Raw genomic sequence first — 6,283 nt, forward strand, 5'->3', positions numbered from 1 at the left:
AATTATACACCAATAAATTAGATAATCTAGAAGAAACGGATAAATTCTTAGAAACATACAACCTAACAAGACTGAATCATGAAGAAACAGAAAATCTAAAGAGATACATAATGAGTAATTGAATCAGTAATCAAAAATCTCCCAACACAGAAAAGCTCAAGACCAGATAGCTTCTCTGCTGAAGTCTACCAAACATTTAAAGCATTAATATTAGCCATTCTCAAACTCTTCAAAAAAAAAAAAAAAAACTGAAGAGAAGGGAAGTCTCTCAAACTCATTTTATGAGGCCAGAATTGCCCTGATAGCAAAGACAGATAAGGACACTATAAGAACTCTACAGACCCATATCCCTGATGAACAGAGATCCCAAAACTCTCAAAATATTAGCAAACTGAATTCAACATCACAGTAAAAGGATCATACCATGATCAAGTAGGATTTATCTCTGGGATGTAAGGATGGTTCAACATATGCAAATCAATTACGTGATATACCACACCGATAAGTGAAAGACAAAAATCATATGATCATCTCAATAGATACAGAAAAAGCATTTGACAAAATGCAACATCCAAACATAAATGAAAGAAATTAAAGACCTAAATAAATGGGAAGACCTCCCTAACTGTGGATTGGAAGATTTAATATTGTTTAAAGTCCTAACAGATTCAGTGCAATCCCTATCAAAATTTCAATGGCCTTTTTACAGAAATGGATAACTGATCCTGAAACTCATATAGCAAGGGACCCAGAATAGCTAAACTAATCTTGAACAAAAAGGAACACAGTTTAAAGGCTCACACTTCCAATCTTACAACCTATTAGAAAGCTACTCTAATTAAAGCTGTGGTACTAGAATGAAGATAGACACATAGATCAATGAAATATAGAGACCGGAAATAAACTGATACATCTATAGCCAATGGATTTTTGACAAAGGCACTAAGACCATTCAATGAGTAAAAATGGTCTTTTCAGTAAATGGTGCTAGAATAACTAGCTAGCCACACAAATGAATTTGGACATTTCACATCATATACAAAAATGAACTCAAAATGGATCAAAGACCTACATGTAAGAGCTAAAACTATAAAACACTTAGACGAAAACATAAATCTTAATGACTCCCGATTAGGCAACAGTTTCTTACATATGACACTAAAAGCAGAAGCAACCAAAGAAAAAAATAAATAAATTGGACCTTATCAAAATAGATAACTTTTGTGTGTGTCAAAGGACACTATCAAGAAAGTGAAAAGACAACACACAGGAGGGGAAAATATATTTGTGAATCCTATATCTGATAAAGGTCTATTATGGGAATATATAAAGATCACTTACAACTCAAAAATATAACAACAACAAAAGATAAATAGGCTAGTTTAAAAATAGGCGAAAGATTTGAAGAGACATTTCTCCAAAGAGATCATACAAATGGCCAACAAGGCCGTGAAAAGATGCTCAAGACCACTACCCATCAGTCACTGCGGAAAACTCTCTGGGAATTCCTCAAAATGTTAAACACAAGTTACCACAATGACCCAGCAATTGCGCTTGCATGCATATACCCAAGAGAAATGAGAGTATGTGTCCACACAAAGACTTCTATATGAATGTTTACAGCAGCATTATTCGTAATAGCCAAGAAGTGGAAACAACTTAAATGTGTGTCAACTGAAGATGGATAAATATGTGATATATCCATACAATCCACACAATATGTCTGTACTGACACATGCCACAACATGGACAGGCCTTGAAAATGATACAAAGTGAAAGAAGCCAGACACAAAGGGCTCTTATCAGATTCCATTTATATGAAATGTCTAGAATAGGCCAATCCATAGAGACAAAAAGTCGGTAAGCGGTTGACAAAAGGGAATGAGTAGTGATTGCCAAGGGCAGGGGGTTTCTTTTTGGGTGATGAAAATGTGCTGGGGGGCTTCTGGGGGGCTTAGTCGGTTGGGCAACCTACTCTTGATTTCCGCTCAGGCAGTGAGCTCAGGGTCATGGGACCAAGCTCCACGTCAGGCTCCCCACTCAGCGAAAGCCTGCTTGAGATTCTCTCTCTCTGCACCTCCCGCCACTGGTGCTCGCTCGCTCTCTCTTAAAAAAAAAAAAAAAAAAAAAAAAAAAAAAAAGACTGCCCAGTTCATAGAATAAGAACAAGTTGCATGTGGTGATTTAGTTTCATATTCTAATACCTAGATTTAAATCTCGGCTCCACTTAACGACTGCGCTATCTTGAACAAGCTACTTAATTTCTCTGTGCTTCCACTTCCTCCTCTGTAAAGTAGGAATGTTAACAGTTCACACAGGATTGTTGCTCAAGAATTACACGAAATAATTTATCTAAAGCACTTAGAATGCACCTGAATAAGTAATTATTTGTACCGCGTCTTCTCTACATCGTGGTTTTTGCCCCTAAGCCGGGGCGCCCTCTGCAGGAAGCTGTAGGAAGTAACAGGCTCTCTTTAAGGGGTACCCCAGTCTTCATCTCTTCCTCCCTGCTACCACCCTTTTTAAAAGGGCAGTTCTAGGTTTACTGAAAAATTGAACAGAAAGTCGAGTTTCCATATATCCTCTGTACCTCCCAGGGCTCCTCCACTGTGTCCCCTATTATTAGCATCTTGCATTAATGTGGTACATTTGTTATAACTGATGATAATATTGAAACATTATTATTAGCTACAGTCCATAGCTTACATTAGGGTTCTCTTCTTGTGTTGTATATTTTATGGGTTTTGACCAATGTATGACATGTATCCACCATTATAGTACAGAAATGTCACTGCCCTAAAATCTTGGGCTCCACTTACTCATCCCTCCCACCCACCTCCAACCCCTGCAACCACTAATCTTTTCATTGTCTTCATAGTTTTGCCTTCTCCAGAATGTCACAGAGCTGGAATTACACAGTATGTAGCCTTTTCAGATTGGTTTCTCTCCCTTGGCAAGATGCATTTAAGGTTCCCCCATATCTTTTCATGACTTGATAACATTTCTTTTTATTGATGAAAATATCTCATTGTATGTATATATCACTGTTTATCCATTCAGCTACAGAAGAACATCTTGATTGCCTCCAGATTTTGGCAATTATGAATAAAGCTGCTATAAACCTTCAGGTGCAGATTTTTTGTGTAGACATAGGTTTTCCACTCATTTGGAAAAATACCAAAGAGTTCCAGTGCTGGGCCACATGGTAAGAATATGTTTAGTTTTATAAGAAACTGTCAAATTGTCTTCCACATGGCTGTTCCATTTTGTACTTCTACCAGCAGTGAATGAGAGTTCCTGTTGCTCCATCCTTGCCAGAATTTGGTGTGATCAGTGTTCTAACTTTTAGCCATTTTAATAGGTGTGTAGTGGTAGCTCATTGTTTTAATTTGAAATTCCCTAATGGTATGTGATGCTGAATATCTTTTCATATGCTTATTGGCCATCTGTACATCTTATTTAGTGAGGTGTCTTTTCAGGTCTTTTGCCCATTTTTAATTGGGTCATTTTTTTCCTTATTGTTCAGTTGTACGAGTTCTTTGTGTATTTTGGAAACCAGTCCTTTACCAGATGTGTCTTTTGCAAATATTGTCTCCCAGTCTGTGGCTTCTGTTTTCATTCCCTTAACAGTGCCTTTTGAAGAGCACAAGGTTTCCATTTCAGTGAAATCAAACTTACCAATGTTTTCTTTCATGGACGGTACTTTTCGGTGTTGTTTCTAAAAACTCATCACAGAAGTGAACGGCATTAGATATTCTCCTATGTGATCTTCTAGGAGTTCATAGCTTAACATTTCACATTTAGGTCTTTGATGCATATTGAGTTAATTTTTGTGAAAGATGTTTTTAGATTTTTTTTTTTTTGCATGTGCATATCCAGTGTTCCAGTGCCATTCATTGAAAACACTATCTTTTCTCCACTGAATTATCTTTGTTTCCTTTTTAAAGATAGTTGACTATATTTGTGTGGTCTATCCATTCTTTTGCCAACACCACACTGTCTTCATTATTGTAGCTTTACAGCAGGTCTGGAAGTTGGACAGAGGCAGTCTTCCAAATTTGTTGTTGTTCTTCGATATTGTGCTGGCTACTCATGATCTTTTGCTTCTCCATATAAAATTTAGGATCAATTTGCTGATATCCACAAAATAAGTTGCTAGAACTTTGATTAGGATTATGTTGAATCTACAGATCAAACTGGAAGAACTGACATCTTGATAATACTGATTCTTCTTATCCTTGTACATAGAGTATCTCTCCATTTATTTAGAATTTCTTTCATCAGAGTTTTGTAGTTTTATCCGATATAGATCTTATATGTGTTTTGTAAAATGCATGCCTAAGTATTTCCTTTTCTTTGGTAAATGGTATTGTGTTTGTTTGTTTTTTTTTTTTAAAGACTTATTTATTTGAGGGAAGGGGGGCAGGGGGAGAGAATCCTCAAGCAGACCCCACACATACTGCCAAGCAGGAAGTCTGATGCAGGGCTCGATCCCAAGACCTATGGGATCATGACCTGGGCCAAAACCAAGAGTCAGACACCCAACCGACTGAGCCACCCAGGTGCCCCAGTGGTATTGTGTGTGTGTGTGTGTGTGTTTAAGATTCATTTATTTCTTAGAGAGAGAGAGAACAAGTGAGCGGGGGGAGGGGCAGAGGGAGAAACAGGATCCTGATGTGGACTCCCCGTTGAGCACAGAGCCTAAGAAGGGCTCGATCCCAGGACCCTGAGGTCATGGGCTGAGCAGAAATCAAAGGTCAACCACTCAACCAACTAAGTCACCCAGGCACCCCCACAATGGTATTGAGTTTTAAATTTCAAATTCCTGGGGCACCTGGGTGGCTCAGTTGATTAAGCGGCTGCCTTCAGCTCAGTTCATGATCCCAGTCCTAGGATCGAGCCCTGCGTCAGGCTTTCTACTCACTGGGGAGTCTGCTTCTCCCTCTCCCTCTGCCCTTCCACTCATGCTCTCACTTTTCCAAATATATAAAATTTAAAAAATACATTTCAAATTCTAGTTATTTATCACTGGTATATAAGAAAACAACTGACTTGTATATTAACCTTGTATCCTGCAACTTTCGTACAATCACTTATTAGTTTCAGGAGGGTTTTGTTTTGTTTGATTTGGTTTTGGTTTTCTGGTCAATTCTCTGGGATTCTCTACATAGATAATCATGTCATCTGCAAACACAGTTTTGTTTCTTCCTTCCCAATCTGTATATCTATTATTTCTTTCTCTTGTCTTATTGCATTAGCCAGGGCTTGCAGTACCATGCAGTAATAGGGGTGAGGGGACATCTTTTCCTTCTTTCTGATCTTGGCAGAAAAGCATCTAGTTGTTCATTACTGAGTTTGATGTTAGCTGTACATTTTTTGTTTTGTTTTGTTTTCTTTTTTAAGGGGGGAGAGGGGCAGGAGAGGGAGAAAGATAATCTCAAGCGGACTCCACACCCAGCACAGAGCCTGATGTGGGGCTCGATTTCATAACTCCAAGATCATAACCTGAGCTGAAATCAAGAGTTGGACGTCGATTGAGCCACCGAGGCACCCCTAGCTGTAGGTTTTTTGGTAGATGTTCTTTATCAAGTTGACAAGTTCTCTCTAATCCTAGTTTACTGAGATATTTTATCATGAATGAGTGTTGGATTTTGTCAAATGCTTTCTCAGCTCATTTATATGATGGACTACATAATTAATTTTTGAATATTAAACCAGCCCTTGCATACCTGTAATAAATTCCACTTGGTCATGGTGTATAATTCTTTTTTATATATTGTTGAATTCATCTTGCTCATATTTTTTGAGGATCTTTGTATCCATGTTTATGAAAGATATTAATTTGTAGTTTTCTGGCAATGTCTATATGGTTTTGATATAAGGTTAATGATGGTTGCATAGAATGATTTAAAAAGTATACCTTCTATCCCTATTTCCTGGAACAGAAAATTTCATTCTTCCTTAAATGTTTGGTACAACGTACCAGTTAACCCCCCGGGGCCTAGTGCTTTCTTTTTTGGAAGGCTATTATATATATATATATATATATATAATATATATAAGCTTTTTACTTCTTTGAGACCTCTTTGACCGATGTGTTTAGAAGTGTGTTGTTTAACCTCCAAGTATTGTGGGATTCCCCCCTATCTTTCTCTTATTGACTTAATTTCATTGCAGTTTGAGAGTATGCTTTGTATGATTTCTTTTTTTTTTTTTAAGCTTTTATTTATTTATTTATTTATTTGACAGAAAGAGAGAAAGGGAGAGCACAAGCAGGGGGAGC

This window comes from Ursus arctos, unplaced genomic scaffold (assembly GCF_023065955.2).
Source record: "Ursus arctos isolate Adak ecotype North America unplaced genomic scaffold, UrsArc2.0 scaffold_21, whole genome shotgun sequence".
NCBI lineage: Eukaryota > Metazoa > Chordata > Mammalia > Carnivora > Ursidae > Ursus > Ursus arctos.